The sequence below is a fragment of the Pan troglodytes genome, chromosome 20 (genome assembly GCF_028858775.2).
Source record: "Pan troglodytes isolate AG18354 chromosome 20, NHGRI_mPanTro3-v2.0_pri, whole genome shotgun sequence".
Classification (NCBI taxonomy): domain Eukaryota; kingdom Metazoa; phylum Chordata; class Mammalia; order Primates; family Hominidae; genus Pan; species Pan troglodytes.
In genome coordinates, this window is record NC_072418.2 from 47,410,587 (window position 1) to 47,435,451 (window position 24,865).

The 24,865-nt window shown below is 44.3% G+C and overlaps 1 pseudogene; it reads left to right on the forward strand.

The window, feature by feature from the left end:
• Positions 1–14,411: 14,411 nt before the first annotated feature.
• Positions 14,412–23,405, forward strand: LOC468912 (zinc finger protein 285-like; annotated as a pseudogene).
• Positions 23,406–24,865: the final 1,460 nt, after the last annotated feature.

Consider the following 24,865-nt stretch of genomic DNA (forward strand, 5'->3'; position numbering starts at 1 on the left):
CTTACTACATTACTATATATATAATGAAATATTTTCTGGGATACAAGTGTGTTCCAAAGATAGAGATTGCTGTTTCTGTGCTGTGATGAAAGGTTTCAGTTACAGTGATAACTCATTTCCTTATCTCTCCCTCCTTGTTGTGTTTCAAAAATTTCATCCTAGAAGTTCTAGAACTCTCCCTTATAAACAGATTATCGAATTGTTTTGATAAATTCTAAAAAATTGCCAATTGACTCCAAAGCATCCAAGCCCTTCAGGTATTTGGTTCCAAACCCACCCCTCTTTGCTTGGGTAGACACGGTCCTACTTCCCAGCCTGTATCCTCCAGTTTTACAAATGTCTGAATTTGCTGCTATTGTTCTTCCCTCTGTAAGTCCATCCTTTCCTGTACTATTAAAATCTTACTCCGTATTTAAGACACAACTTGAATATTTCCTCTATCGAGTGTTTTTGAACTCTATATCATAATTCAATGAACAGATCAGTCTGTGATTGGGAGAATTTCATGTGAGTGTAGTGGATGTTAAATACCACTCTCAGAACATTCTCATTTCCCCGAGAAATCAATAAATTATATTACTCTGGGATCCAGCAACACATGGTTTAAATTGCCGGTTACCACCTTTCACATGGCCTCCATGGTCAGATCTCTAAGTCATCAAAATAATTGACTCTTCTTTTTCTTTATTTTCTTTATTTACCTTTCATGGCTCTGGCACATGGGAAGCACTTAAGCAATTCAATCAAGTGTCTTGGCCGGGCGCGGTGGCTCATGCCTGTAATCCCAGCACTTTGGGAGGCCGAGGCAGGCAGATCACGAGGTCAGGAGATCGAGACCATCCTGGCTAACACGGTGAAACCCCATTTCTACTAAAAACACAAAAAAGAAAACAAAAAAAAATTAGCCGGGCGTGGTGGGGGGGTGCCTGTAGTCACAGCTAGTCAGGAGGCTGAGGCAGGAGAATAGTATGAACCCGGGAGGAGGAGCTTGCAGTGGGCCGAGATCAAACCACTGCACTCTAGCCTGGGCGACAGAGCAAGACTCCGTCTCAAAAAATAATAATAATAAAATAAACATAAAAATAATTATTTTAAAAAGGTGTCTTGACCTGGAAGCTAAGAGCCAACCTGCACAAAGTGTGGGTAGATGAATCCATTCCAAGGCCCAAGGTAAATATTCAGCCTTCATCCTACCTCATACAAACTGCAAAACACTGTAGAAACCGTGTGTCAACTGAATTTGAAACTGCTGTAATTTCCGACTCCCTAACAGTTTTGTTATTGTTAAGAAAAAATAACCCAATTTTAAGTAGGCAAGGTATTTCAGTAGACATATCTTAAACGAAAATAAACAAATAGGCAAGAGACACATGAAATGACTCTCCACATCCTCAGTCATTAGGGAAATGGAAGTCAAAACAATGGTGCCACTTCACACTCACTAGAATGGTCAGGATTGAAAAGCAGAAAATAGGCTGGGCACAGTGGCTCATGCCTGCATCCCAGGACTTTGGGAGGCTGAGGTGGGCGGATCACCTGAGGTCTGGAGTTCGAGACCAGCCTAGCTAACATGGTAAAGCCCCTTTTCTACTAAAAATACAAAAAATTAGCTGGGTGTGGTAGCATGCATCCTTAATCCCAGCTATTCGGGAGGCAGAGGTTGCAGTGAGCCGAGATCGCACCACTGCACTCCAGCTTGGGCAACAAGAGTGAAACTAAATCACACACACACACACACACAAAAACAGAAAATAAAAAATGCTGATGATCATGTAAAGAAGCTGTAACATTCCTGCACTGCTGGTAGGAATTTCAAAATCTACAGCCATATTGGAAAATAATCTGGAAGATCCTCAACATGTTAAACATCATAGAAGTCTCCAAATGACGCAGCAATTCCACACCTAGGTATGCACCAAGAGAAAACATTTGTCCAAACTAAATATTGTACAGGAGTGTTCATAGCAGCATTATTCAAAAAAGTAGAAATTCATCACCTTAAACGGGTGAATCTTATCCAGGGCATCCATGTGGAGACAGGGGCAGACACAGGGAAAGAGAATGAGGAAATGTCTGAAATGGAGGCCGAAAGAGAGACAATGAGAAGGCCTGTGAATGGAAGAAACCGAGCTCAGGGAAAACGGTCATACGTATACATCAGAGATCTGAGAACGGGGGATCACACCGACAGTGTCACTGCCAGGAAAGGGGGTCAAGCTAGAGATGTCCCCGGTGGCGTCGCCCGCAGAAACACAGACAGGTTGGGGGTTCAGGCTGGCACGGGCGCCAGCAGCCACGTCAGCAGGCAGGAGGGTCCCACTGCACAGCTGAGGGGTGATGATAGCCCGGGTAGTGATGTTGGCCATCAGAGGGGCCTCTCCTGCCAGCAAGTGTGTGACAGTAGCAAGTAGAAGGACAGGTCTTTGTGTGAGGCCGGAATGCGGGAAGGGCTCTTCTGTGGCTGAGTGTGGGGTCCTCAGCAGGAATGTGGATAAATGGCCAGGTAACTGCATCACGTTGGCTAGGAGGATGGCAAGGACTTCGAGCTGAATGATGATAACGGGGAGTGACTGTGAGACCCTGCGAGGGTCTGAGTGTAAAAGAAGTTGGGTGCGGGGCCCCAGGGGAGTATGTGGGAGCCACTGCTGTGTAGATGGAGGTCGTTGGGGAAGAATCTGGTGAGCTCTGTGAATTTCCAGGGGTCTCCTGTGTGCTGGGGGCTGACTCTTGCAGAAAACTGGGGATGGTTGGAGAGTAGCTGGGAGACATGAAAGAGACCCTAAGGAATGGCGGTACAAAGGTCAGAGAGGAGCGGGAGGAGCACAGTGAGGTCTGTGAGTTTCCAGGTGAGTCCTGTGTGTTATGGGCTGGCCCCAGGAGAAATCTGGGGATTGTTGGAGAGGAGCAGGGGGATGCTGGAGAGTCTCTGAGGGATGGGGATGCAGAGATGGGAGACACAGGTGAGGAGCACAGGGAGGTCTGTGGGTTGCTAGGTGATGCCCTGAGCATGAGAGGCTGACTCCAAGAGAAATCTGCGGATGGCTGGAGGGGAGCTGGGAGACACAGGAGAGCATCTGAGGGCTGCAGATGAGGAAATGGGAGACATGATTAAGGAGGGCACCGACATTTGTGAGATTCTCGGTGACCCCCGGGTGTGGGGGGCTGTGTGTTGCAGAAACCTTGGGATAATGGGAGAGTAGCTGGGACACACACACGAGTAGCCAAGGGCCTGGAGTAAAGAGTTGGGAGACATGGGGACGGAGCCCCGTGAGGACACTGAGTTTCCAGGTGTTTCTTTGGTACAGGAGGCTAACTGGCTGAGAAAGGTGGGGAGGTCTGAAGAGTAACTGGGAAACGTGGGAGTGTCCCTAGGGGGTGGGGGTGAAGAGATGGGACACATAGGGGAGGAGTGCAGTAGGAACTGTGAATTTCTGAGTGTTGCCTCGGTGTGTCGGTTTGACTGTTGTAGAAACCTGGGGCTGGTTGGAGTGGAGTTGGGGGAAACCAGAGAGTCTCTGGGGGATGGGTATGAAGAGATGGAACACATTGGGGAGGAGCACAGGGAGGTCACTGAGTTTCTAAGTGATTGCTGCGGGAGAGAGGCAGACCCCGATAGATATCTGGCAATGCTGGGAGAGTAGCTGGGACAGACAGGAGAGACGCTGAGGGCTGGCGAGGACATGAGACAGACTGGGGAGTAACTCAGTGAACGTGGTGAGTTTGGTGCAGATTTATGGGTGCCTGGAACTGATTCCCGCTGAAATCTGGGCTGGTTGAAGAGTAGCTGTCACAGACAGAAGAGTCCCTGAGGGTTTAAGAATTACCCGTGTAAGTGAAAAGACTTTTAAGAAAGAGTGGAGATATGCGTTGCATATTCTTTTGCTCTAGAACCACGTAGAGACATGGGAGCCAGTTGGGTGGAGCATTCATTGGATGAGGGTGCTTGGCTTAGGACTATCAAGGAATATCAAGGTGTGGCTCCAGATAATTCAATCATCTAATTCAGTTTTCAGTTATGCTAATCTGTTGTAAAATTCCGTTTGTGTAAATTCTTTTACTCAGACTGAGAATGGCAATGCCTCAACCCCAATTTCCAGGGAGGGTTGAGAGCCTCAGGTTGAGTTGATCACCAATCGCCTATGGTTTCACCCATCATGCCTATAGCATGAAGTCTCCATAAAAACCCAAAAGGACTGGGTTTAGAGAGCTTCTGGATAAAACTTCCCGGAAGGTAGTGCGCCCCTCCCCACATGCCGGGCCCAAAATCTGTTTTCTGAATGTTTTGCAACATCCGCTATCATACAATGGTAAATGGAAGTGTTTCCCTGCGTGCTGTGAGCACTTCCAGCAAATTCATGCAACTGAAACAGTGAGTGGTGGAAACCTGATTTATAGCCAGTTGCTAGGAAGCACAGGTAAAACAACGTAGGGCTTCCCACTGTTCTTAGAGTGGGAGGCCAGTCTTGCGGGACTGAGGCCTTTGGAATCTAATGCTATGTCCCGGTAGATAGCGTCATCATTGAATTAGAAGACACATGTATGTTGAGAATAATTTTTCTAGTCATTTGCTGTATGTCTTATTTACAATATGTAATCAAATTCTTTGTCCTGACTTTATGGCACCTGGGTTGGGAAAAGGTGGTCTGTCACTTTCTCAGTTTGAAACTTTATTTCGCCGCTAGCGTTTTGCTATTCTTTTTTCGTTTTGTTTTGTTTCGTTTTGTTTTTAAGTTCTGGGGTATATGTGCAGGATGCGCAGATTTGTTACAAAGGTAAACGTGTGCCATGGTGGTTTGCTGCACCTGTCGACCCGTCACCTAGGTATTAAACCCAGCCATGCCAAAGCTATTTCCCTTAATGCTCTCCCTCCCCCAATCCCACCCCATGACAGGCCCCAATGTGTGTTGTTCCCCTTCCTGTGTCCATGTGTTCTCATTTTTCAGCTCCCATTATAAGTAAGAATGTGCTGGTTGGTGTTGTGTTCCTGGATTAGTTTGCTGAGGACAATGACTTCACATCACTAGTGTTTTGTTTCTATTTTAAAGACTAGTATTTTATTGAATAAGATTTATTCACAGAAAAATAAGCTTTAATCTACAATGAATGCCAGAGTGTACAGCAGAAAGCAATTTTCTCAGTTTTCCACACACAAGGGTTCCTACTAAGTGAAAAAAGCCATAAAATCTCATTCGCAAATGTACTACTCTGTCTCAAAACATTTCACATAATTATGCACAACACTAATACAATTACACCTGTTACTCAGTCAGGTTAAAGTAGCCCTCTAATAACTGATTTTTAAAATGCTATCAGTATCCACTCCCTATCAGTCTGCCATTGTTAATGGTGTACAGCGTTATTGAATACAAAGGAATCCATGAAGCCCATATCCACGGACAAACCGTGACTTATGATGGTTTGATTTATGATTTTTCAACTTTGTGATGGGTTTATTGGGACATTAGATCATTTCTGAGTTACACTGGCTTTATCAGTATGTGACCCTATACTCCAGAAATAGCTGTATAAAGGAAAACAGGTGTACCTCATTAAAATATACTCAGTGACTTGGGAGAAACCAGTAGATGTTTACAACTGATGGAGAACCATGAAAGAGAGATACCGGTAAATAATAACAATAACACAATCTTCCTGCAACTGTCGAGGATTTCCCAAAAACACACAGAAAGTAGGATGCACCCAAGGCATATGAAAGAGAGAGGGCAGAAGGAGTAAGAGAGAAATAGGAGGAAGGAAGGAAGGAAGGAAGGAAGGAAGGAAGGAAGGAAGGAAGGAAGGAAAGAAGGAAGGAGAAAACACCCGGTGTTACTAAAATCAAAAAAAAAAAAAAAAGGTTTCCCACTGTGGGTAATGCTACAATGTGGATGAACCTTGAAAATATTGTGCTAAGTGTAAAGTCGGTCATAAAAGCTCCCATATTGTATAATTCTGTTGACAGGAAACGTCCAGAATATGCAAATCTATGGATATAGGGTTGAGCGCTCTATGTAGTTGTTACATAGGGCTGAGGGTCGAGGAGAGGGTTTGAGACAGAATGAGGAGTGACTCACGTTTACAGGGTTTTTCTCTGGGAGGGGGTGATAAAATGTTCTCAAATGGATTGCGAATTAAAATTGAATGTGCACAACCACAAATATACTAAAAGCCACTCAATTCATGACTTTTAATGGGGGAATCTTATGTGGCGCACTCTCGTCGAGACCACGGCAGACATAGTGAAAGCGAAAAAGGTGAGTAAATATCTCAAATGGAGGCAGAAACAGAGAGAATGAAAAGCCCTGTGAATGGAAGAAAGAGAGAAAAGGGAAAATGGTCCTATTTACAAATGACAGATCTGAAACTGGGGCTCACATCAACAGTGTCACTGCCAGGGAGGAGGGTCATGCTAGCCATGTCACCGGTAGTGTCACCCGCAGGGATGCCGACATGCTGGAGGTTGGTGTCAGCATGGGCTCTGGCAGCCACGTGGGCCAGCAGGAGGGTCCCGCTGCACAGCGGTGGGGTGAGGATAGCCTGGGTGGTGATATCGGCCATTAGAGGGGCCTCTTCTGCTGGCAAGAGTGTGACAGTAGCAAGCAGATGGACAGGCCTGTGTGTGAGGACGGAATGCAGGAGGGGCTTTTCTGCGGCTGGGTGTGGGGCGCTCACCAGGAATGTGGAGAAATGGCCAAGTAACTGCGTCATGTTGGCTAGTAGATTGGCCAGGGCTTCGAACTGAAGGACAATAACGGGGAGTAGCTGTCAGGCCCTGGGAGTGTCTGAGTGTAAGTGGAGATGGGTTTGGGGTCACTGAGGGACACGTGGGAGCCATCCCTGTATAGATACAGGTCATAGGGAAATAGTCTCGTGAGGCCTGTGAGTATCTAGGGTTCTCCTGGGTGCCTGGGGCTGACAGCGGCAGAAATCCGGGGAAGGCCGGAGAGAAGCTGGGAGACACAGGAGAGTCCCTGAAGGCTGGGGGTGAAGAGGTGAAAGAAATGGGGAAGGGTTGCAGTAAGGTCCGTGAGTTTGTAGGTGATTCCTGGGTGTGGGAAGCTGACTCCAGCTGAAATCTGGAGATGGTTGGAGAGTAGCTGAGAGAGACAGAACAGTCCCTGAGGGCTGGGGGTGAAAACATGAGTGAGACTGGGGTGTAACTGAGTGAAATTGGTGAGTTTGCTGGTGTGTCCTGGGTGCCTGGAACTGACTCCAGCTGGAATCTAGAGAAGTTTTGAGAGTAGCTGAAAGAGACACAAGAGTCCCTGTGGGCTGACGGCAAAGACCTGAGAGGGACCGCGGAGGATCTCAGTGAGGTCTGTGGGTCTGTAGGTGATTCCTAAGTGTAGGAGTCTGACGCCCGCTGAAATCTGGGCATGGCTGGAGAGTAGCGGGGACAGACGGGAGAGTCCCAGGGGGCTGGGGGTGAAGATATGAGAGAGACTGGGGAGTAACTCAGTGAAACTGGTGAGTTTGTAGGTGATTCCTGGGTGCCTGGAACTGACTCTCGCTGAAATCTGGGCGTGGTTGGAGAGTAGCTGGGACACACAGGAGAGTCCCTGAGGGCTGGGGGTGAAGACACAAAAGAGACTGGGGAGTAACTCAGTGAAACTGGTGAGTTTGGTGGTGATTCCTGGGTGCCTGGAACTGACTCCAGCTGAAATCTGGGCGTAGTTGGAGAGTAGCTGGGACAGACAGGAGAGTCCCTGAGGGCTGGTGAAGACGTGAGAGAGACTGGAGAGTAATTGAGGGAAACTGGTGAGTTTGGTGGTGATTTCTGGGTGCCTGGAACTGACTCCCGCTGAAATGTGGGCGTGGTTGGAGAGTAGCTGGGACAGACAGGAGAGTCCGTAAGGGCTAGGGGTGAAGACATGAGAGAGACTGGCGAGGATCTCACTGAGGTCTGTGAGTTTGTAGGTGTTTCTGGGGTGCGGGAGACCGACTCCCGCTGAAATCTGGGCGTAGTTGGAGAGTAGCTGGGACAGACAGGAGAGTCATTGATGGCTGGGGGTGAGCTGCTGGATGATGGCAGTAAGAACATATGGTATATTATTGATGAATGAGGTGACTGTGAAGAATCTCCAGAGGAGGACACGGGAGAGCACAATGACATCAGTGATTGTCCTGCTTGGTCAGGAAAGGGAAATGTAAAGTTGTGAAATTCTGTTGATGGTGGATGTGAGAGTGGTGAAGCCCTGCGGGGTGATGTAGAGTACTTCCACATCCCTGGTGAGGAGCTGCCCCTTTGGTCTGAGTTTCTGGGAGGGGAGAGGGAGAAGCTGGGTGAGGCAGGCATGAATCTTGAGGAGTCAGGGCTGGGGGACCGCTCATAATCTCCCGAGACCTGTGAGTTTCTGGGGGACTCCTGGGTGCATGGGGCGGACTCTCGCAGAAACCTGGGGATGGTTGGAGAGTAACTGGGAGACACAGGAGAGTCCCTGAGGCTTGGGGATGAAGAGATGAAAGACACAGGGGAGGAGCACCGTGAGCCTCGTGAGTTTGTAGGTTGATTCCTGGGTGTGGGGGGCTGACTCCAGCTGAAATCTGGGGTTGTTTGGGGAGTAGCTGGGAGACACGGGAGTCTCCCCGAGAGCTGGGGGTGAGCTGCTGGGTGATGGCAGTAAGAACATGTGGTATATTATTGATGAACGTGGTGATTCTAAAGAATCCCCAGAGGAGGACGCAGGAGAACCCAATGGCTTCATTGATTGCCCATCACGGTGAGGAAAGGGAAATGGGAGCTTGTGGGATTCTGGTGATGACAGAGGTGAGTGTGGTGAAGCCCTAGAGGGTGGTGAATTGTAGCTCCGGATACCTGGTGAGGAGCTTCCTCTTAAGTCTGAGTTTCTGAGAGGGGAGCGGGAGAAGCTGGGTGAGGCTAGCATGGATCTTGGGGAGTCCGGGCTGGGGGACGGTTCATAAGAAGAGCCAGACAAGACCCTACTGTTCTTAGGTGCAGACATGATTAGGAAACCTGCAGCTCCCAAGGACCCCTACCAATTTCCTAACCCGCAGAATGAAGGAGTGTGTGTGTGTGTGTGTGTGTGTGTGTGTGTGTGGTGTGGTGTGAGGTATGTGCTCCTTAAGAAAATGGAAATAAACCAACCAATGAGACAGACAGACAGACAGAGATTCACTTACCCAAGTGTTCTGTCCTGTCCTCTGAATCCGCTTCCAAGTCGCAAGACGCTGTAAGCTCCAAGTCCACGCAGAGCCCGCAAAACGCTCGGGCCGCTGCTCAGCTCTGCGAAGATCTGAGTACAGGCCCGCCAGGGTGGGTTTAAATAGCCTCGGGCGGGCGCAGCCTAGCAGCGGAAAGGGCGGAGCTTCACTCCTCCTTTCCATCAGTCACCCCCAACTTTCCCAGGCTACACCGCGTAGGAAACTGCTCTCCTGATTTGATTTCATGCGCCACATTTGGGACAATCTAAGAACTTACGAGTTTTTTTGGCCAAATATATTATGAATTACATGCACTGAAACACTGAAAACCATCTAGTGGTTCTGTGGTTCTCACATTGTGGTTTTGAGACCAGCAGCATCCTTGCAACCCTCAAACCCCGGAGATCCACAGATCTGTGTTGTAATAAGCCCTCCCCCTGACCCTGATGCATGGCAGTTTAAGAATTACCCGTGTAAGTGAAAAGACTTTTAAGAAAGAGTGGAGATATGCGTTGTATAAACATTCTTTTGCTCTGGAACCACGTAGAGACTTGGGAGCCAGTTGGGTGGAGCATTCATTGGATGAGGGTGCTTGGCTTAGGAATATCAAAGGTGTGGCTCCAGATAATTCAATCATCTAATTAAGTTTTCAGTTATGCTAATCTGTTTTAAAATTCTGTTTGTGTAAATTCTTTTACTCAGACTGAGAATGGCAATGCCTCAACCCCAATTTCCAGGGAGGGTTGAGAGCCTCAGGTTGAGTTGATCACCAATCGCCTATGGTTTCACCCATCATGCCTATAGCATGAAGTCTCCATAAAAACCCAAAAGGACTGGGTTTAGAGAGCTTCGGGATAAAACTTCCCGGAAGGCAGTGTGCCCCTCCCCACATGCCGGGCCCAAAATCTGTTTTCTGAATTTTTTGCAATATCCGCTATCATACAATGGTAAATGGAAGTGTTTCCTTGCGTGCTGTGAGCTCTTCCAGCAAATTCATGCAACTAAATCAGGGAGTGGTGGAAACCTGATTTATAGCTATTTGGTGAGAAGCCCAGGTAAAAAAAACATAGGGCTTCCCATTGTTCTTAGAGTGGGAGGCCAGTCTGCGGAACTGAGCCTTTTGGAATCTAATGCTATGTCCAGGTAGATAGTGACATAATGGAATTAGAAGACACCCAGCTGGTGTCCACAGCAGAATGGATTGTGTGCTTGACTGACTGAAAGAAATCCCCAGACATGTCCTCACAGAAATCTTCTGTGCTGATTGTTGTGATGTGAGAGCGGAGGAAAAACAGTTTTTGTTTTTTTCACTCAGCCTAAAATGTAAACGTGTCCAGTTTCTCACGCTATTGAGGATCACGTGATTTATAATAAAAATGTTCAATCTTTGTCAAATTTATATATAAAAAGGATGTTGGTTTTCATTTTATTGCTAACAATCAAGGTGGTCATCGTTGATGCCTTTTCATCATTTTTCTTTTCACTGCGTTGTTATGTCTTTCACCCCCTTTTTAATTTTTTAGTTTTTCATTTAAAAAATTTTTTACACCAGGTGCAGTGGCTCACGCCTGTAATCCCAGCACTTTGGGAGGCCGAGGTGGGCGGATCACGAGGTCAGGAGATCGAGACCATCCTGGCTAACATGGTGAAACCCCGTCTCTACTACAAAAAAAAAAAATTACAAAAAATTAGCCGGGCGTGGTGGCGGGCGCCTGTAGTCCCAGCTACTGGGGAGGCTGAGGCAGGAGAATGGTGTGAACCTGGAAGACGGAGGTTGCAGTGAGCCGAGATCGCGCCACAGCACTCCAGCCTGGGCAACAGAGCGAGACTCCATCTCAAAAAAGAAAAGAAAAGAAAAGAAAAGAACTGCCCCAAATTATTAACTCCATTCTCACCTCACATGCTGTGAGCCAGGGAGTAAGGACTTTGAGGATTATAAAGCATATGAGCAAATGTAAGTTGTTAAATTACACTCAATAAATTTGAAGTTTGAACGCTCTCTGTATATTTGATAAAATTAGAGATTTAGTGTTAATTATTTTAGTTGTAATAGCAGCATTTATTACATTTCTGATCGTGTTTCTGGGCAATTGCAGTTCCAGATTCAGCTGCACTTTTCCTCTAGGTCTTCATTCCCTGAAGAGGTTGATATGGGCATCTGGTCTCATTCCTGATGCATTCCTCAGATCAGAGTCGTTGTCAGGGTGAGGGATGAGAAAGGCATTTGTGTGAGAGAACTGTGTGGACTTTGGCAGATAGGGAGAAAACAAGAGTCTTGAGGTGTCATGTGTCCCATGCCTTTGGCTCCCCGCCTTTTCCACCCTGCTGTCTGCCCTGAAAGACCGCCATTGCCTTCTGGCCTTGCTTGTCTTTGGCCAGGGAAGTCTCAACAGGAAAGCTTGGAGAGAGGAAGAAGTGTGAGTTGGAGTATCTTGTCCCCCAGTTCTCTCTCTGCAGGATTGTCACAGATTAGTTGCCCTTCTAAACAACAGGTCATAGTTTGGGTGGCCCTGGCCACACAGTCCTCTTAGTTCCAGGCTCCAGGGACTGCTCCCTCCCCTTACCTCTTAAGGCCCAGGTATTATAATGGCACCTCCCTGTCACTTCCCAGGATAGAGCCTTATCCACTGTGAATTCCTTACCCCCAGCCAACACCATTGTAAGCTGTCTGTTTATTAAACTCCCCTCAAATTTCAATGTGCCATCTGGTTCCTGCCACGGCCCTGACTTGATACAGGCAGGTAGTGTCTGAAGCCAGAAATTCAGGAAACCAACCCCCCAACCATATATGTGTGAGTGCATGTGTGTAGATGTGTGCTTCAAAATAAAACTGTCCCATTATTGGCTCTTCAGTGAGAACAGGTACTGGAAGTAGAGGGTGAGTTTATGTCTTTGCACGTGCATCTAATGTATAATATCCAAGCCAATTCTATTTGTGCATTTGTTAATATTGAGAAACATTGATTGAGTGCTTGTTAAATGATAAGATCCTTACCAAGTACAGTGGATAAAAGACTACAGCTTGGTTATTTATTTTTTTAGGATTTGTAGTTTTTTGACAGGGGGAAGGAGGAGTGTTTTCTTGGTAGGTTTTAACTATTGTAAAACGATGTAATTCATGCTGTACTAATGAGTTGAACCCTCCTTATTTTGGCCTTTGTTGGAGCCCAAAATAAGAAGTGATTAATGATGTCTCTTAAAGGTAGGAAAGGAGAGAAAAAGAGTCCAAGGATTTACCAAAAAGACATTTCCTATTCTATTAACCTGATTCTATAACCCTGTGAGCTGCAATTCAAAGGGTAGCCCACAGACCAGTGCCAATAAATGATATTGGTCTGTGACCAGATAATTTGAGAACTTGAGTGTAGATGTTTAAAATTTTGTCTTATTGATTAACATAATAATAACAATCGGGCTTTAATTTGCTTACTTTCTTAATTTCCTTTTTCCGGTAATTTAAATTTAAGTTGCATACCTTCTTAATTTCCTTTTTCCAGTAATTTCTTGTTACTGTATCTTACCAAAATATCAGTCTGTGACAGACTGAAAGTAACCGTAATAATAATTTAAAAACTAGTCCTTTATCACAGTTAGTGTGAGAAGCACTATCTGAGAAGACAGAAACTGGTTTTGGCCTTTTATTTTTTAATCTTCGGAGTTTCCACAGTGCCTAAAGTGGCAATTTTATACAGTAAGTTTCTCCACGAAGGCCAGAGGCAATTGTGTTTACAGAGTTTATCAGATGGAATCCCAATAAAAAATAAACAGAACACTCGAATTGGGTAATTTGAGAAGAGCTTAATAAAGGGACAGTCTATAAAGTCGTAGGCAGGCTGTGGTAATCAACAAAGGATACTGCAATATTTCAGAGCTAGTGATAGCAGGGTAACTTCCTGGCTTTAGGACTGAAGGGCTAAGGGAGGAGGCAGTCACTAAAACCTGAAGAAAGATTTATGGGATGACAGCTGCCTGATGGAGGCCATGACCTTTGGTCAATGGATATGGAACATAGCCATTCCACAGCAACCTCTAGGGAAAAACCTGGGGGAATAAATATTCTGACTTCACTCTTGTCCCTTCCCTGGATCTCTTGCTGGCTTTCCCCATTGGCTGAACCCAACTGGAAGCTAATTGGCAAGGGAATCCACTGATATAAGCAGAACAGGAAGGGACTGTAGTGTATATGAAGTGGCAAGCTTAGAAGGCCTCTGTCTACCCACTTTGGTCTACCTGCAGTCTGAGGATATTTATAGCTCAGTATACTGTGAGCATTTGCAGAGCAGAGAATGCGTCTTATATGTCATAGGTGTGTCATCAATACTTGCAAAAGCAGGGGATAGAATGGGTGCTGGAGAGAGAGTTTAGGAAGACAAGAGTCAAGGTGTAGATGTTTAAAAATTTGTATTATTGATTAACGTAATAATAAAAATTGGGATTTAATTTGTATGTCTTGGCTAACTACAAGTCCTTCAGACCACAGGCCTGGCCATACAAGATCAAGTCTTGCAAGTGAAAGTGGAAATAGCAGAAGGTCCCTGTCATCCTGAGATTGCTCTCTTTTTTTTTTTTTTTTCTTTTTTTTGAGACAAAGTGTCTCTCTGTTGCCCAGGCTGGAGTGTAGTGATGCAATCATGGCTCACTGCAGCCTCCGCCTCCCAGGTTCAAGTGATTGTCCTGTCTCGGCCTCCTGCGTAGCTGGGATTACAGGTGCCCGCCACCACACCCAGCTAATTTTGTATTTTTAGTAGAGACAGGGTTTCACCATGTTGTCCAGGCTGGTCTCAAACTCCTGGCCTCAAGTGATCCACCCGTCTGGGGTTCCCAAAGTGCTGGAATCACAGGCGTGAGCCACTGTGCCTAGCCCTGAGATTGCTCTCTTAATCAGCAATTCCAGAGCCTCTTTTCCAGCGGAATTCAGATGTAGACTGTGTCAGTTCATTCACAAGTCTGAGAAATGGAAAACAATGTGCAGGTTTTGACCCAAAAGCTTGAGGAGAGAGACAGGAGTTATACAGTGGTCTGAGATTGAGGGACTGGGGACAAATCTAGGGAAGTCTTGAGGAGGTGGGAGTTCAGTCTGTTCAGAGTGAGAAGAGATGATATCTAGGGAGAGGAGAAATTGTGAGAAACTTGTACAGATAAGGAAGGAACCAATGTTCATTCACAACTTGTTGGATCCATGATCTCATGGATTATTTCTTCTTTGCAGTTCTGCTTTTCCAGAATTCTGCCCTTTCCAAAAGGAAGACGGTATGATTAAGTTCCAGGTAAGTTAAGGATTTCTTTCTCTTTAAATATGCTGTTCATTCTGAGGAACCAGACACTTCTGTTTTCTGAAAGGAGGTCAGCATTTTTTGAGTGACTACTATGTATTAGGTACTTTATCTGCTCATAATGACTTTGTGAGGCAGGTGATATGACTCCCTTTATAGAAGTGAAGAAACAAACTCACAGATTTCAAGATGTCTACTTTGGTGCTACTCTAATTGTAGTTCATGTATCAGTACCAGTCCATGAACTCCTTGTCAGTGCCCCATGAGGGAAAAAGAATCAAAAGTAAGTTCAGAAACTTTTATAGCAATTTGGTGTTGCTGCAGCATCCGAGTGCATGGGCAGCATATACATGACCATACTCTAAATGTCACTGGTCTACTTCGATAAGTAGCAAGATTTGAATGGGTATGTATTGGTCAGAGTTCAACCAGCAAGACAGACCAATAAGAGATATATTTTAAAAGATTTATTGTAAGGAATTGGCTTATATGATTATGGGGGCTAACTAGGCAAGTCCAAAATCCATAGGGCAGCCCCTCAGGAAGGGTGGGCTGGAATTCCTGGACACAGACTGAAGCTACTGTCTGTGGGTGGAATTTCTCCCCCTCCCAGGGAAGCCTCAGTTCTGCTCATAAGACCTTTCATTTTATTGAATCAGACATACTCAGATTAGTTAGAATAATCTCCCTTAAAGTCAACTGATTATGGACTTTAATCACATCTACAAATTATCTTTATAGCAATACCTAGATTAGTGTTTGATTCAATAACTGAGGACTGTAGCTTAGCCAAGTTGACACATTAAAAAGACCATCACAGTGTGGTGGAAGGATTTTCTTTTAATCGTGAAAAATTTAATGATGAAAATACACAAAAAAGGGCAAAGGGTATTATGATCCTCCATTTGCAGTACCCATCATGCAGTTTCAACAATTAACTTTTTGCCAAAGAGATTTGCTTAATCTCTGTTTCAGTATTTTTCTTTCCCAAAGTATTTGAAAGAGGCATGGTATTTTACACTGTATTGGTTTTTCTCTGAGCATATCACTTTTGTATAGTACCTTATTATATATGCAACTAAAATGAATGAGCTCACACTTTTATCCTTCTGCCTGGAAACCATCTTGCCCAAGTCCAAGATTCATTAGGTACATTTTCTATCTTCTAAATTACAGCAACAGTTCACCAAATGTTCACCGCTGCATCACCCAGGTCACCATTTTTCCAGCCTCCTGTAACAGTGTCCTCAATGGTTTTGGCCTGGACCTAAAGCCAATGCCATGAATATTTGGTAGCACTCTGCTGGTTTTGGTTAGCTTGGGTATGTCCTCATAGCAAAGACAGAGGGGCAAGAGAGCAAGTGGGCATGTGAGATTTCTCAAGGCCCAGGCTTAGAACTGGCACATTATCACTTTTGCTTCATTTTGGTAACCAAAGCAGGTTACATTGCCAAGTCAAAACTAAAGAGGTAAGGAAACACACTCTGGTCCTTTAGTGGGATTGGAGAGCATGGAAGAGGATATTTCTAAACAGCAATCTAATTTAACACACTCTCTATGTATTTCAGTATATATTTCCTTAGAAATGGACTAATGAGATAATCAATAATTATTTGGTATTATCTAATGCCCAGACAATAATCAAATTTCCCTGATTATCTCAAAAAAATTTTGACAGTTGCTTTGTTCAAATGGGATCTTAACAAGGTCTATACTATCATATAGTTGGTTGTTGTATCTCATAATGTCTTTTAATCTAGAGAAATCTGCCCATCTACTTTATTCTCTCCTGCTGTTGACTTGTTGTAGAAACCAAGTTTGGTGTCCTGTGTTCTTTCCTACATTTGGAATGCATTTGTTTGCTTCCTTTTGGTGTCTTTCAGTGTGTTACTCTATCCACAGTATTTTTTGTAAGTGGAAGCACCAGATGCTTGAATAGATTCAGGTTGAAGGTTTTACAAGAATATTTCATAGATGGTTTTACAAGAATACTTCACAAAGGAAAAGATTTAAAGATGTTTTGCATGTATTTATTGGTTTATAAATTTGGTTTCTCAATATTTGGGGGCTGTCCTTGTACCTGCATCCTATGGCATTCCCTGCCTAGGATTCCTACCACCCCAAGTAGGCTTCAGGGTATCTGTATTTCCTGAATGATTAATTCCAATTCAATTTTGTTGCCTCCCACAGAAGAAGGCATACAGTAGTGTTACTGAGAGAGCAGTGCTATTAGGACAACTGTGCTGACTCCCCTAGATTTTGTTTTTAATCATTGTCAGATTTTGGTAATTGGACAATTGTTAGTAACATATTCTTTTTGAAGTCCTTTATAACTGCTTACAACTTTCGTTTGAAAGCTCTTCTTTATTTAGAGATGCAGAATCTATTGAGAGAACATATCTGTAAATACTTGACTCTGAGCAGTGTGACATATGCAGTGATAGAAATATTTTATGTAAAAATTGGTTTCTTGATTAGGAGATGGTTATTAATATCAGATTATTCCCCGCATCCTTTTAAGAAATTTCAACTTCTCGAGAAAATGAAAGAATAGCATAATGTGTAATCTTCACCTAGATTCACCAATTGTTAACAATCACCACAAACATATGCATAATATATGTATATACACACACGTATCTATATTTTATTTTGATGACCCAGTTGGGATAAATTGCAGACATCATTATAATTCATCCCTAAATATGTCAGCTTATATCTCCTAAGAATAAGAGCATTTTCCTACATTTCCACATTACTGCTAACATACTCAGGAAATTTCACATTGATACCATTATTTTTTAATAGTTGATATCCAAATGTTCTAAATTATCCTAATAATCTCCCTCTTCCCTTTTCTGTTTTTTGAATCTAGGAGCCAATGCTTTAAGTTACCCTGTCTTCTTACTTTCTTTTAACATGATAAAAATAGATTAATCTGCCATGAAAAAGTGAAAATACCAAACCTTGGCGTGTGATGGGAAATGAACTCATGAAACACTACTGGACTTGTGTATCAGCACAACACCTTAGTATAGATTTATCTGCGCCTGTGTCCTGGGCCATATTTTATAATTTGATTAATATTGTCCTTTGGGAATCCCTGATTCAATAGGATTAGTGTCCTTATGAAAAGAGACTCAACAGAGCTTGCTCTCATTCTCCCTCTGCCATGTAAGGACACAGTGAGAGGACAGCTGTCTACAAGCCAAGAGAAGAAACCTGAATGAAACCTATCTTGGTGGTACTTGATCTTAGACTTTCCGATCTCCAGAACTGTGAGAAATAAGTTTCTTTTGTTGGTTTAATCTAACCCAGACTATGGTATTTTATTAAGGCAGCCCAAACAGACTAAGACCAGTCATTTGTGTGGATGATTGATGTGGCATGTGGTTGATGTTTTAGGAAAGGGTGATATTCAAGGACATGGCTGTTGTCTTCACCAAGGAAGAGCTGGCACTATTGGATAAAGCCCAGATCAACCTGTACCAAGATGTGATGTTGGAAAACTTCAGGAACCTCATGTCAGTGAGTGAGTAACTGAGCATCAGACCACTGGACCTGTTTCCTCAAATCATCATTTCAAACCAGATAGAATATTCCAGTTAGACCACAAAGAGAAACTTTGACCACTGGAGAGAAAACTCCTAAGAGCTGCATGCACAAGTTAGGAACCTGCAGTTAATGAGCTGTTACAGATCATTGTGAGGATGTGGCGCCTTGTGATGGGTTTGCGAGGGAGCTCTCCCCAAATCTTCCACCCATGGCCTGTGGGCATTCATTGCAGGAAGTAAGCCCTTCCTCCCCTACTCACACATTTAGGCTCTCATTCTTTCCTCATATTTCTCAGAATGAGACTGATAAAATTCACACACCACCAAGGACCTTGATCTATTTGTTGCTTCTGGAGAAAAGTCAATGTTTATCCAATGTTTTGGATAAACCAGTGTTAATGGAATCATGGGAGAACTTTGATTTTGTTGGAAGTTACAATAGCCAACACTTATGGGTATATAGTAAGTGTAATCTAAGTGTTGGCTTATTTGATTACTTTTTGATAAATATCCAACCTCATTTTCATTTCTCAAAGTTTCATGTACAGTTAGGTATTACCTAAGTTTAGTTTATAAGATAGTGATATGGTTTGGCTGTGTCCCTACCCAAGTCTCATCTTGAACTGTAGTTCCCATAATTCCCATAGGTTGTGGGAGGGGCCTGGTAGGAGGTAACTGAATCATGGAGGGGGGTCTTTCTCGTGCTGTTCTCATGATAGTGAATAAGTCTCATGAGATCTGATGGTTTTATAAATGGGTGTTCTGCACAAGATTTCTCTTTGCCTGCTACCATGTAAAATGTCCCTTTGCTCTTCCTTTGCCTTCCACGATTGTGAGGCCTCCCCAGCCATATGGAACTGTAAGTCAATTAAACCTCTTTCATTTATAAATTACCCAATCTCAGGTATGTCTTTATTAGCAACGTGAGAACAGACTAACACAGATAGTTGATGTTATTATCCCCCTTTTATGGATGTATTACTCTGTTTTCACACTGCTGATAAAGACATACCCAAGACTGGGCAATTTACAAAATATGAAGGTTTAATGGACTTACAGTTCCACGTGGCTGGAGATGCCTCACAATGATAGCGGAGGTGAAAGGCACGTCTCACATGGTGGCAGACAAGGGAAGAGAGCTTGTGCAGGGAAACTCCCCTTTTTAAAACCATCAGATCTCATGAGACTCATTCACTGTCATGAGAACAACACAGGAAAGACCCACCCCCATAATTCAGTCACCTCCCACTGGGTTCCACCCATGACACATGGGAATTGTGGGAGTTACAATTCAAGATGAGATTTGGGTGGAGACACAGCCAAACCATATCATCCGCCCCAGACCCTCCCAAATCTCATGCCCTCACATTTCAAAACCAATCATGCCTCCCAACAGTCCCCCAAAGTTTTAACTCAGTTCAGCATTAACTCAAAAGTCCACAGTCCAGTGTCTCATCTGAGACAAGCCAAGTCTCTTCCACCTATGAACCTGTAAAATCAAAAGCAAGGTAGTTACTTCCTAGCTATGGTGCAGGTACAGGCATTGTGTAAATACAGCTGTTCCAAATGGGAGAAATTGGCCAAACAAATGGGCTACAGGCCTCATGCAAGTCTGAAATCCAGCAGGGCAGTCAAATCTTAAAGCTCAAAAATGATCTACTTTGACTCCATGTCTTGCATCCTGATCACGCTGATGTTGGGTTTCCATGGTCTTGGGCAGCTCCGCCCCTGTGGCTCTGCAGAGTATAGCCTCCCTTCTGGCTGCTTTCATGGGCTGCTGTTGAGTGTCTGTGGCTTTTCCAGGCACACGGTGCAAGCTGTCGGTGGATCTAGCATTCTGGGGTCTGAAGGACAGTGGCCCTCTTCTCACAGCTCCACTAGGCAGTGCCCTGGTAGGCACTGTGTGTGTGGGCTCTGACATGTGGGAATTATGGGACACAACACATAGGAATTATGGGAGTTACAATTCAAGAAGAGATTTGGGTAGGGACACAACAAAGCCATATCAATGGATGAAACAACTGAGTCACAGAATTAATAACTTGCCCACAATCACACAGCTTATAAGAAGAACTAGGATTTGAACCCTCCTAATCTGGTCCTAGGTCCTGTGATTTTAATAAATAACCTCGTGAAACCAAAGAGTAAACTGTAGACACAGGACCTTTTGCATAAATCAGCATATCTCTGCAGTTGTTTCTCAAACTGCAGGATAAAACCCTCTTGGTGAGTCCTGAAATCAAATTACTGTGTCATAACTAGCAATTTTTAAAAAGCAAAATAGATTAATAGAACAGAAAACAAAAGAATTTATCAAAGTACATTGCACACAGTATGTAACTATCAGCTGAGCAAGTTTTAGTGAGCAGTCTGTGTTGATGTTTGTGCCTATTCCTACTGAGTCACAATGCTGATTTTACTGTGGGTTACAATCAAAACAATTGGGAAACCACTGCTTAAACCCTATTCAGGGCAGCTCGTGGTCTCCCTTTCCCTGATACTATCTTATAAACTAAAGTCACTTTCAATAAAACAACCCAGAAAGGACCTTGAACCAGAAGCAGTATCCAGTGGGACTTGACCATGATATTCATGCCATTTTGAAATCCATCTTAGGATCCCAAGAATATGATCGTCCTCTTCTGCCTCAGCCCCCTGTTTGTTATATACCACAGTCTTGCTTCCCTGGGTGCCAGGCCATGGACAGTGCCACAGTATCTGTTCCCCATTTTCATAGTCATGGCTGTCTGAGATTCTGCAATAACTTAAAAGGGCAGAACTTAAGGAAATGGATTGTAGGATCTGAGTGGTATCTATCTTTTCATGAAGACAAAGAACCTTGGGGAAAGTAAAAAGGATGTCTCTTAAAGCTTGTCTCAGAGGTTTACATATGCATCCCCACACAATGCCAGGACCATATTTCACAATGTTTACCCCATTTCAATCCCCATTGCCTTTTTATCCCCATCCCCTTTAGGCTCACCATGTACAATTGTGCAGGTTGTACACAAACATATGTGATAGTCCTCCATATGACAGTGATGTGAAGGAAGGGAAGCTATCCAGAGATAGGACTTGTTGCTTGTTTCTGAAACCTCTTGTGACCCTTTGTGTCCCTTACTCTGCCCAACATATAAAAAACACTCCATCAATATGTATTATTTATATACACACATACACTACATAAAATGGGAGCCTTTCCCATACCTTTTGTAGCAAGATTATTAAAGGCTTTTTATCGACTACTCTTATAGCAGGGAGGTGAATTTCTTCCTTCAAAATTTTTTCCTAAGATTTCCTTTTTTTTCTTTTTTGCAGAGTGGGGGTGGAAAGGTCTTGCTCTGTCACCCAGGCTGGAACGCAGTGGCACAATCTTGGCTCACTGCAACCTCTGCCTCCCAGGATTAAGCAATCCTTCAACCTCAGATTTCCAAGTGGCTGGGATCATAGGCAAAACTGAGCCAATTTTTAATTTTTTTGTAGAGATAGGATCTCATCATATTGCCCAGCCTGGTCTTGATCTCCTGGGCTTGAGTGATCCTCCCACCTCAGCCTCTCAAAGTGTTGCTATACAGGCATGAGCCACTGCACCTGGCCAAGATTTCTTTTAATTTCCCTACAACACTTGATTTCCAATTGGCAGCTCACAGGTTAGAATTACCATGGCTCTAATTGTTTCATATGTCAATAGAAGCCAGGGACAACTTCCCACCCCATCATATTTCGTTTTCTCAAAACCTCTGGACAGATGATTGACTTGTTCTCTTAGCCAAGTTCTCTTTCTTCTCATAAGAGATGGGATTAAAAACAACATTTTGAATCTTCAGGAAAAGGGGTTGAGTTACCTTTTACAAGAAGTGCTTCATTGCTGGCAGATTTTGAAACAAAGGATCCAGGATTTAACTGGGAGTCAGGATTATATCATGAACCTTCAAGAAGAGTGTTCCCCACATTTAAAAATGTTTCCCTCTGTGAAGAGTGGGCAGGCATTTCTCTTCAGATTTCTGAAAATGAAAACTATGTAGTAAATGCCATTATCAAAAATCAGGTTATCACAGCATGGCAAAGCCTGACACAGGTTCTTACCCCAGAATCGTGGAGGAAAGCCAACATAATGACTGAGCCCAGAACTCTCAGGGAAGATATAAGGGAATTTACATGGAAAAGAAATTGTACAGACGTGCTCAGCATGATGACAGCCTCAACTGGACCTCACATGATCATCATGAGTCCCAAGAATGTAAAGGAGAGGACCCTGGTAGACATCCCAACTGCAGGAAAAACTTGGATATGAAATCAACAGTTGAACAACATAATGCAGTCCATGTATTACCACAGCCTTTCCCATGTAATAACTGTGGGGTGGCCTTTGCAGATGATACAGATCCTCATGTCCATCACAGCACTCACCTAGGAGAAAAATCTTATAAATGTGACCAGTATGGAAAGAACTTTAGTCAGAGCCAAGATCTTATCGTTCATTGTAAAACTCACTCTGGCGAGACTCCCTATGAATTCCACAAATGGCCTATGGGCTGCAAACAGAGCTCAGACCTTCCCAGATATCAGAAAGTCCCCTCAGGAGATAAACCCTACAAATGTAAAGAATGTGGCAAGGGCTTCAGGTGCAACTCCTTCCTTTATAACCATCATGGAGTCCACACAAGGGAGATGCCCTACAAATGTGATGCATGTGGGAAAGGGTTTGGATTTAGGTCACTTCTTTGTATTCATCAGGGAGTACACACAGGCAAAAAGCCCTATAAAAGTGAAGAGTGTGGGAAGGGCTTTGATCAGAGCTTGAAACTTCTTGTCCATCAGAGAGTCCACGCTGGGGAGAAGCCCTACAAATGCAGTGAGTGTGGCAAGTGCTTTAGTTCAAGCTCCGTTCTTCAAGTCCACTGGAAGTTTCACACAGGGGAGAAACCTTATAGGTGTGGTGAGTGTGGAAAGGGCTTCAGCCAAAGTACACACCTTCACATTCACCAGAGAGTCCACACAGTGGAGAAACCATACAAATGCAATGTGTGTGGAAAGGACTTTGTGTATAGCTCTGTTCTTCACACTCATCCGAGTTCACACTCGAGAAAAACCATATAAATGAGAAGTGTGTGGAAAGTGCTTCAGTTACAGTTCATATTTTCACTTACATCAAAGAGATCACACCAGAGAGAGACCATATAAATGTGATGAGTGTGGTAAAGGCTTCAGTCAGAATTCAGATCTTCATGTTCATCTCAGAGTCCACACAGGAGAGAGGCCCTATAAGTGTAAGGCATGTGGTAAGGGCTTCAGTCGTAATTCGTACCTCCTTGCCCATCAGAGAGTGCATATAGATGAGACAAAGTACACACATTGTGAGCATGGCAAGGACCTTCCAACTCATCAAAAACTACATAAGCAGAGAGAAACATTATAAACGTAGTAAGTCAGGGTTCAATTAGGAAAACAGAAGCCACACTGTATTCCAGATGATAGAGGCTAACTCAACCTTTGGGAGGGCTGGGGGAGCAAAAGACAGGGGCGCTGCCATCGATGATGTCAGCATGACAGGCTGGGGGTTCGAGCTGGCACAGGTGCCGGCAGCCACATCGGTAGGCAGGAGGGTCCCGCTGCACAGCTGAGGGGTGATGATTGCCTGGGTGGTGATGTCGGCCATTAGACGCGCCTCTTCTGCCAGCAAGTGTGTGGCAGTATCAAGTAGAAGGACAAGCCTGTATTTGATGCTGGAACGCGGAAGGGGCTCTTCTGTGGCTAGGTGTGGGACCCTGAGCAGGAATGTGGAGAAATGGGCAGGTAAATGCATCACGTTGGCCAGGAGATTTGCAAGGACTTACAGCTGAATGATGACAATGGGGAGTGACTGAGCCCTGGGAGTCTCTGAGTGTAAAGGAAGATAGGTGTGGGGCCCCCGGGGAGTATGTGGGAGCCATTGCTGTGTAGATGGAGGTAGTTGGGGAATAATCTGGTGAGCTCTGTGAATTTCTAGGGTTCTCCTGAATGCTGAGGGGTGACTCTTGCAGAAAACTGAGGATGCTTGGAGAATAGCTGGGAGACACAGATTAGGCCCTAAGGAATGGTGGTATAGAGGTGACAGAGATAAGGGAGGAGCACAGTGAGGTCTATGAGTTTCTGGGTGACTCCTGTGTGTTAGGGGCTGACCCAAGGAGAAATCTGGGGATGGTTGGAGAGGAGCTGGGAGACACAGGAGAGTCCCTGAGGGTTGCAGGTGAAGAGATGGGAGACGTGATAAAAGAGGGCCCTGAGATTTTTGTCTATAGGTAATGCTTGGGTTTGGGAAGCTGAATGTTGTAGTAAGCTGGGGATTGAGAGAGAGAATCTGGGAGACACAGGAGAGTACCTGAGGGCCTGGAGTAAAGAGTTGGGAGACATGGGGCCAGAGCCCTGTGAGGTCCCTGAGTTTCTGGTTGTTACATGGGTGTCAGGGCCTGACTGTTACAGAAATCTAGGGATGATTGGAGAGTAACTGGGAGACATGAGACTCCCTGAGGGCTGGTGGTGAAGAGATGGGAGACATCGGGGAGGATCCCGTGAGGTCTATGAGTGTGTCCGTAATTCCTGGGTGTGGCAGGCAGACTGTCACTGAATATGAAGAATGTTCATGGCTTATATATTTTTTATTTTTACTTTATTTTCTAGGTCTCATCATAGCTCATATATAACACTCAAAACATCATTAAACCATCTAATCTAATATTCAACCATATCATTTCTTTCTTTACACGACTTGTGAGATAAGTAAGATATCAGTTAAAATTTTCATTTCAGCATTTGTTTTTCTCATATCCCCTTTGTGCTTCTTAAAGATGGTTAAAATAGGACAGACAGACTTGGAACTTTGTTCAACTGTCTTAGGAA